This window comes from Mustela putorius, unplaced genomic scaffold (assembly GCF_011764305.1).
Source record: "Mustela putorius furo isolate JIRA1106 unplaced genomic scaffold, ASM1176430v1.1 tig00000275_pilon_pilon_pilon, whole genome shotgun sequence".
NCBI classification, from domain to species: Eukaryota; Metazoa; Chordata; class Mammalia; order Carnivora; family Mustelidae; genus Mustela; species Mustela putorius.
Window position 1 is genome coordinate 26,946,079 of NW_025421341.1, and position 9,384 is coordinate 26,955,462.

Consider the following 9,384-nt stretch of genomic DNA (forward strand, 5'->3'; position numbering starts at 1 on the left):
GATAAGGGCTTAAGAGAGCTGCTGCCAGAATCCAGTTATGTAACAGTTGTAGAAATGCTCTGGCAAGTTTGAGGCACTCTGCAGATCTACTGACTGTTTATCATTCACCTCCCAATCCTTGAGAATTTCACTGAAACCGGGCTAGCCATATCTGAATTTTGAAACTGTAACCAAGCTAAAAGATAATTTCCTTTATTCCAGTGTGATTACAATGGATTTCAGGATGCCCCTGCAAGGCAAGTCATTTGCAGCCTCTTCACAACTAGAAAAGGGAAGAAAGGAATGTTTGCGTAACTGCTGGGCGCAAGCTCGCCTCTCCAGCCTCCCTCTGGCGGGGGTGGAATTTCTTCTGGGAAGCTGCTTCTGCCACAGGCTGTCTTGACTTCAGCCCCGGCGTGGCGTCAGACGGATGAATTGAAAGTCAAAACACACGCGGCTACAGGGAATAAGACGTGAGTCACGGTCCGCTGGGGCCCACAGGCTCGGGCGGATCGGCCGCAGATCTGAATGGAAGCGAACACCTCATTCCGGGCGCGAACCGCCGGAGCCCCAGCCGGAGGCCAGGTTCACGGTTTAATCATCAGTCTCCCCGCGCAGCTCTGCACCAAGGCGCACGGCGGAAGCAATTTGCACATTATGGATTCACGGAGGCGCAGCCATTCATTACAGTCATCCCCTGGCTCTGTCCTAATGAGACTCGGGAACAAGGCTGAAATGTCACGACGCGTGGGTGTCCAGAGCACCACGCTGAAGATGCCCTCAACGCAGCAGCCGTGGGTCAGAGGAGCCAGGGGCCTCTAAAGCTAACCCCGAAGTCGCTGCCAGCCCGAAGGCTCCCAGCCATCTTGGCTGCTGAGCCAATTCGAGTGTTCTTAGTGAAAGAGACGCTTCAGAGTCCCTTTTGGGCATTTTTGTTCCCCGACCTCAACTCTGAAATCTCTAAATTCCCTGTGTCTCCCTCCCTAGCACCCATCAGCTCAAGTCGGGGTTGTGGTCCTTTAACAATATCAGTCAAAAGCTCCGGGACATAAAATCCAGGTTTTCTCCCACAACAGTGAATTCCTTCCTCTGAATCGCTTCATTACTCTTCATCTTCCCCCAAAGTCAAGAATCCTCCATCTATTAAAAGGAGAAAGATGCCGTTAATAGGTGCGTTCTGGCGCCAGACTGCCTGGGTTTGAACCATTCCTCTGCCCCTCATGAGCTGTGGACGCCTGATCAGGTTATTCTGTCTGTTTTTGCGTCCTCCCCCTATAGAATAGAAACGATCACGGTGCATATGGGTTCTGTGCAAACTCAATCAGAACATATAAACATTCGGTAAATATTGTGCTATCATTATTAGCAAGCATTTATGGGATATTTTCTTTGTGCCAACCACTGCATTAGGCAACAATGTTCCAACATGAATAAGATTCATAAGAGGGCTGCCCACATAGTCTAGTGGGAGAAAATGGTTTTTGAGGAAACCATCTATACAAACCTAAATGCAATGGGCTGTCAGCGACTGTTCTCAAGGAGCAGTGGAGGAGATCTTGATTAATTCTGCAGAGGAGGGATGCAGATGATTTCAGGCAGCTGGGAAACCTGGAAATTGGCTAAGATGGATGAAAGCTGCCAAGAGAAGAATAGAAGACTTTGTTCCATGCCCCCCCACCCCCCCCACCCCCCGGCAGCTGCCATTTTACACAGCACTTTCTTCAATTGTCCAAAACACAGGCTGATCCCGCCCCCTTCATGTGATTCACAAAATATGCGACTGTTCTAGACCCTCCAGGTCCAGAGCCTCTTTCCCCCAATTGTGCTTTTCCAGAATACATTGCATGTTCCAGAGGTTAGCTATGTCTCCCAAACCCAAAGATACTAAGCCTAGTAAAAGAATGGGTCTCTTTTTAAAACAAGAAAGAGACTTGGTATCCTGGTCTTTGCGTCTTGATATAGGATCTCGTAGCTTTTAGCTACAATAGGACAATGAGAAACCACTTTTCAGAATTCTTAGATAAGAAAAGTTAAATCAGGACCTATTAACCATCCACCAGCAACGATGGCACAGATGGAATGAATATGGTTTTTGGTCACAAATGACTTCCACTCTGAAATTCATAGAAAAAGGACAAGTTTTGTTTTGTTCTGTTTATAAATTCAGTCAATTCCAATTCAATTCAATAAGTATTAATGGAGCTTTTACTAACTGCCTAGTTTTAGGGACAGCACTATAGCTATAACTCAGGAAGCAGGAAACTACACATGCACACACAAAGTTAAACTAAAAATGAAGCACATGGTACAATTATAATAGCTAATGTTAATCATGTTTGCAATGTGTCACATTCTTGACAATTACTCTATCTTTACTAACTTTATACTACATGTTGAACATCTGAAATTGACATTTTTGTATTAAAAATGGTTGAATATAGACAATTTTCTGTGATTCAAACTAGTATCATCACCATTTTATTGGCAAGGAAACTGAGCCTCAGAGTGTCATAAACACAAATGACCTATGCTCAGACAACCAGGGTATGATGTCTGACTCTGCCTCTTAGTAATATTTCCTACCTTTACAAGGATTAAATGGAAGCTATAATAAATGTAAAGTTCCTGGTACATTATGAGATTTATTTTCTATAGCAACTTAGCTACTCCTTAAGGGAGAAAGAGAAAACAAATAGACTGACCCCATTTCCCATGTAATCAGGTGGCTAGGGTTGAGGAAATGGCCTCCATGGGCTGAATACAAGAGCTTGCTCTGCTTGTCCCAATTCCAGAATCTGGAAATATGGACACATGGAAGGTACCAGTTGTACACAAGGCTAGAAAAAAAACCAACAACAACAAAATTATCCTAAATCAATCATGAATGCTAAGGAACTGGACAAGAGAGAGAGTCTGAGTAAGTAGTTAAAGACTCTGATGGGTAGAACCTGGAGCAATCACTGAGTTCAAGGTCAGGAAACTTGGGAGGGAGGACTTTTGTTTGGTTTCTGGAGACTTGGGATGAGACTCCTAGTTTTGATTAAAGTGAATATTGAGAAGCTGACAGAAACTACTGGAATGGAGCATGAAAAGAACACAGAAAGTAAAAGCGGTAAAATGTCAAGAGCATCCTGTTGGTTGTGTCATTGATGGCCATTTCCCAGAGGCCATGGTAATGGAAAGATTTCCAAAGACTTCCCAAAAATCTTCTTCCACTATTCTCTTCTCTCTGCTGCCCCAGGTCTAGTGGGGTACCTGGTGATCATGCTGGACAGGTATAGAAACTCTCAACCCCCTATTCATATTGAGATGACAACTTTCACCTACATAATCCCACTATTTTATCCCACTTGAAAGTGTGATCACTGAAGTGAAGTAAACTTAAACTTGAGAATTTGATGATCATCTTTTAAACAAGTAGAATCTCCATTAGACAAATCTAAAGCTAACTGGGGATTGTTAGAACCCAGTTTTGTATAATTGGGTCTTACATAAGCTACGTGGTGCATTCCTCCCACATGATTCCCATTAACCTTTGCTAGAAGCATTTCCCTCCTTCAAAAACCACTATCACTCAGGGGGTTTTAACTAGAGGTGCAAAATCCAGCAAGATGGATATGGGCTTTGCTACATTCAGATTTACATCATTTTGTGCATGTTTGTTTATCATCTCTCATGTAATTACTCATCACCATCAACTCAAACCAAGGTCACAGAGCTCCCCCCAACCCCGGTGTTTTTTTATTTTAAAAAGGAAGTAGCTCTTCTCTGGGAATCATACATCTTCTTTGGCCCCACACAGACCTGTCTCTCCACGGGCGCATCACACACTTCAACCTTTGCCCTGTGATCACCAACCATATTGGAACTTACCTTACTTGAAGTCCTGCCCTCTGGTAGAATCAATCTGTAGTAATGACAGAAAGTGCCATGTGAATAACCATCCACTACGAATTCATTCGGTCATTTGCTTCTCCACCAAATGTTTCTTGAACTGATTGAACTATTCAAGACAGAAGAAGCTATGTTCCATGCCCTCTTGGAGCTCACAGGATGGTGGCTGGGAATGGAGTGAAAAAGATACATGCATAAATCATCGTCAGATAAAAGAGAATAAAATACATTCTCCAGAGAGGCACAAGGATAGGGCCAAGAGGGAATAAGAGTAATTAATTCTCCCAGAAGCTTAAGAAAGCCTTCATGGGTATGGTGGTATTTGAACAAGTTCTTGAAGAAAGATTTCAGGTAGGAAAAAATATTACGTAAGAACAGGCTCTACTGAGTGAATGACAAGGGCAAGGTACAGAGTGGGGAGAAAATAGATCTGTTGGAGAAAATGGAATTCGATTCTCCCCAACAACAGTTAACGTTTATTAAATGTTTACCTTGTTCCAAGCACAGGGTTAAGTGTTTTAAATAAATTATAACACTCATCCTTGTAAGAATTTTATGAGATAGGGACTCTTATTATTCCCTCTTTACGGAGAAGGAAACTGAAGGCAGATTTAAAAAAAAAAAATTTTATTTATTTATTTGACAGAGAAATCACAAGTAGGCAGAGAAGCAAGCAGAGAGAGGCTGAGCAGAGAGCCCGATGTGGGGCTTGATCCCAGGATCCCAGGACCCTGAGATGATGACCTGAGCGGAAGGCAGAGGCTTAACCCATTGAGCCACCCAGACGCCCCTGAAGGCGCGTATTTTTGCCAAGCTCAGGTATTTACTAAGAGCCCCTGAGACATTCCCAGGCCAGTGTGACCTGCTAACCACGCCCCCACAGCCTCTGCCTCCCAACCACGCCCCCACACTGCCAGCCTCCTAACGGCGCACCCACACTGGCCTCTGCATAGTGTAGAGCAAGGTTAGGAGCTTGATAGGGGGGACTTTGAAATGCCAGGTTAAGGAGTTTGGGCTTCATTACCGTCACACTTTCTAAGTAGAGAAAGGAAATAAATGACAACACAAGGAAAACTACTAGGGCAGCTGTGTGGAGAATTAATTTGCATTTTAATGAGAGCGCTAACCGCCTCAAGCTGGAGCCTTTAATGAAGAGCTTCCAGACGTCGCTGAGGGTGGGAGCCGCCATCAGTTTAAAGAGACCCTCACACGTCCTGCGAAGGTAGCGAAGGCAGCGCTACGGAGAGCAATCCACCCCCATCTCTTGCAGACGAAGTCATCAATCTTCTCATTTTACAGACAAGGAAAGAGAAAAACTGAGTTGTTTTGCCCAAGGCCCCGCAGCTAGAACGTGGCTGAACTGAGATCCAAACGTGGGTCGTTGGTCTCCAAGTCCTGTGTTCCTTCCACCGTGTGACTCAGGGTTAAACTTCCCAATATTTAAACTAGCAGCAGCTCGCCAGCAGCCCGCTGAGGACTGCACTTCCAACCTCTCCTGAATTCGTGCAGGCCCGGAGCAGGGTTAGCCCCCACCCCCCATCCCAGCAGTGGCTCCCCAGGATAATTACTCTTTACTCAGGCCCTCCTTGTCACCCCCAGACTACTTTAAAGTACATGCCTCCCCTGCCCCACTGCTTCCCTCTCATCCATTTGGCTGTTTTGGTTTGGTTTGGTTTGGTTTGGTTTGGTTTGGTTTGGTTTGGTTTGGTTTGGTTTTTCTTCCAAGTTTGGACCAAAACCAGTAATCTAAAAGTACCCAGGGAAGAGTCAAATGAAACAAGTCAGGTTGGGAAGGCAAATTAACCAGATGCAGAAGATCATTTCCTGCTGTATTTTTTTTTTAAGATTTTATTTATTTATTTGATAGAAAGAAAGAGATCACAAGAAGTAGGCAGGGAGGCAGGCAGAGAGGGGGGGGGAAGCAGGCTCCCTGCTGAGCAGAGAGACAGACTGATGGGTTCCATCCCAGGACCCTGAAATCATGACCTGAGTTGAGGGCAGAGGCTGAACCCACTGAACCACCCAGGCACCTCCCTGCTGTAATTTTTTTTTAATTGAAGCAAAGATGACACACAATGTTATATTGGTTTGCCTGTACAACATACAGATTGGACGAATCTATAGGCTATGATATTCTAACCACAACTCTATACCACACAATGCTATTACAAGACCACTATTTTCCCTAAGCTGTGCCTTTCATCCTTGTGACTTATTCATTCCATAAGTTCCTTCTGTATTTTAAACACAGGACTCTAAGAACAAGAAATTAATCTCAAGATCACTGTGGAACTAATTCTCCCACAAATTCATAATTGGACACATAGAGCTATTTGCCTTATATCTAATTGCTCCAAATTAGGTTTTGCATACTCGCATTAAAGCCTTGCTGACTTGTTATTCCTGCATTTTTAATGGGAAGAAGCCAGCCTGATTTCAGCTCTATGCCCCTCTGCACACCAATCTCTCCTTCATTAGGAAGAGAGTCTGCTTCCTGGCAGAAGAGCAACTTTTCATTGAATCCTTCCAATTTTTGCAGAATTTAGTTGAAGTTTACCCCACTAGAATGCCCCTTCCTTCACAGGAATGGCAGCTATATGGGCAAGAGAGGAAGGTAAGAGCTAGAGAGTGGGCACTGAGGGACTGGCCCAGGCTATGCAACAAAGCAGCTGGGGGAAACAAACACAAGCATGCCTGGGCAGCCGACTGTCTGAGGACATTCCATCTGCTGGGGAAGTAGCCATACTCCACTGATGGTGATCCTAGTAGCTGGAGGGGGAGCAACAGGATCCACTTACCCAGAGGAAGGCTCTGTTCATGCCCAGGTCAGGTATGAGAAACCAACAAAATACGTGGGATCTTGACTACTCTCTACTTAGAGTCCTTCAATGATTAGCCATTTTTCTCAAATCAATATCCCAATCCCTAACACTATGCATCAGTTCCTGTAGAGTCTGTCTCTATTTGTCTCCCAAGTCCTACCTCTTCTCAGTCTAGTCTTACCTGTCTGTTCCTCAGTCCCCCTTAGGGCCTGCTACCACACCAGGACCTTTGCACATGCCATTTCCTCAACATCAAATGTGGCTCCTACCCCCTCCTAGCTAACTTCCATTCAGTCTGTAGCCTTCACTTTCCTCATCATTTCCTTACAGAAGCCATTCCTGACCCAGGTTAAAACAGTTCCTTTTCTACAAACTCTTGAAGAACTTAATTGCTTACTGCATTGACTATATTTTCTTATTTTCTGTATTCTTGATATTCTGGCTTTTGAGACCTTGATCTTGAAGTAACTGGTTCTTGCAAGGCAGATATTTTCCTACAGATGGTAAAGGACTCCCGTTGCAAGATGCATTTCATATAGAAATCAACCAACCCAGAGCCTACACCATACTATCTCTATTTTTTTTTAAAGATTTTATTTATTTATTTGACAGAGAGAAATCACAAATAGGCAGAGAGGCAGGCAGAGGGAGAGAGAAAGGGGAAGTAGGCTCCCCATTGAGCAGAGAGCCCGATGCGGGACTCGATCCCAGAACCCCGAGATCATGACCTGGGCAGCGGCTTAACCCACTGAGCCACCCAGGCACCCCCATACTATCTCTTTTATCAAACTTTCACACACTGAATTCCCCCTGCACTAAATCACCCCAGGGCCAGGTGCTAGACAATTAGGGACCTACCATCCAGAGCCTGCTGCAATTATTCAAACTGCTCAATCCTAAATTTACTCAGAACACCTGCTTGCCCACTCCTTCCCACCAAAACCCCAGTAAAGGCCCTGGACCATGCTCTGTTCTTTCCCTCTCTCTGCCTCCTGACTGACCCTGATTCTTCTCCATGTCATTATGCATGGTGTATGGTATTTCCTGTTGCTGTAAACATAAACTTCTTATACATTTGGGAAAAAAAATTTTTTCTTTTGCTATTTTTTGTATCTATATAAGATGAGGTTAGCTTAATTTACTGTGGTGGTAATTTCATGATACATATATAGATAGATGGATTTATCTATATATATCAGTCAAATTTTACTATACCTGACTAAAAGAAATCCCTAACCTACTTTAAAACAATGTCACAGGACTTTCTTCAGTCATTTCTATGAATGTCTTATGTGTCCCCCCACAAGACTGTGACCTCCCTGAAAGAAGGTTCCAGATCTGTTTGTGTTTACCTTTTTATCTCTGTACCTAGCTCTGGAGAGTTGCTTAAAAAAGAACAAATATTCCCAGTTCCATGACGACTAGCCGAATTACACAGGAAGAGTAAGGCAGAAACACGTCATAACAACAAGGTTGACACACCAAACATGGAAATAGGGCATGCAGATCCAGGTGGGAACCCTGAGCTCTCCTAACAAAGAGGATACTGGGTAAGTGGCAGCAGGACTAGCTCCAGAGCCCATAATCTGGAGATGGGCTCAATTCCAGTTAGGTCTGAGGCACTAGTATGTATGCCAAAGACATGAATAACTTGTTGAGTGGATCTGGGGACTTGGAGAGAGGTGGTCAGACTGACCAGTGAATCAGCATTTTGGTTTGCCCCGCCCTAAGTGAGCCTCCATAGGCCACCTGCTTTACCTAGGTTCTCAACCACCTAGACAACACAGGAATGGTAAAATTATACACAAGGGGGCAGGAAATGGGGACTCCCCCTTGCCAAGAAGAAAGCTATAGTGGTCAGAAACTATGTGTGTGGATGGGGGGTTGTTTTCATTTATCTGTTTAATTTTTTATTCTGATATTATTAACATATAACATTGTGTAAGTTTAAAGTGTACAATGGTTGATCTGATATATCTGTATATTACGATGTGATTACCATCACAGCCTTAACTCACACCTCTAAGGAGCCACGTAATTATCATTTCTTTTCTGTGGCGAGAATCTTTAAGATCTAGTCTCTTAGCAACTTTGAAGTTTATAATACAGTCTTGTTGACTATAATAGGAGCTTACTTTTCATATTTGTCTGAAAGAAGGCATCTGTGTTCTCAGCACGCCCTGAGGACATCGCAGAGTGCTTCTGGAAATATGTCCGTTGATGCCCAAGGGCATTTAGGAACACAATCTGAGTGACAGTTGACAGAGCTGTAACTGTAAAATAACAGCACCGATAGCTGACTCCTGGGGCTTAATCACAGGATGCGAAAGTGTCACTGTTGTTTCTCACTTTCTCTCTAAAATGCGTCACAGAGTCTAAACATGCAGCCTGTGCAGTGTGTTGGAAGCCCCTGCTCTGCTCTCTGACACAGCATGTCCAATTAGAAGCCCAGCATCTAGCACCTCTGACCCCATCTGTGGGAGGCAGGCTCCCGAGCTCTGGATTCTATTTCCAGCCTTGGAGTTGATGAGCCCAGGGATCTGACGCATCCAAACACCTCGCCTATTGTTTCGTAACTGACAGCCTGAGAGCATCGCATCAAATGATCCTCCCTCCAAACCCAATTAAGTAGCTTGCCTGTCCCAGAAGGCAAGTTTAAAAAAAAAAAAAAAAAATCTCCTTTTATCCC

At 44.2% G+C, this 9,384-nt stretch overlaps 1 long non-coding RNA gene across 1 annotated transcript; it reads right to left on the reverse strand.

The window, feature by feature from the left end:
- Positions 1 to 219: 219 nt before the first annotated feature.
- Positions 220 to 9,153, reverse strand: LOC123391685. The gene is made up of 5 exons (XR_006606392.1): positions 8,831 to 9,153; positions 3,853 to 4,039; positions 2,682 to 2,816; positions 1,484 to 1,614; positions 220 to 1,119 (listed from the first exon to the last, which is right to left on the reverse strand). It is a non-coding gene; the product is annotated as an uncharacterized LOC123391685 (long non-coding RNA).
- Positions 9,154 to 9,384: the final 231 nt, after the last annotated feature.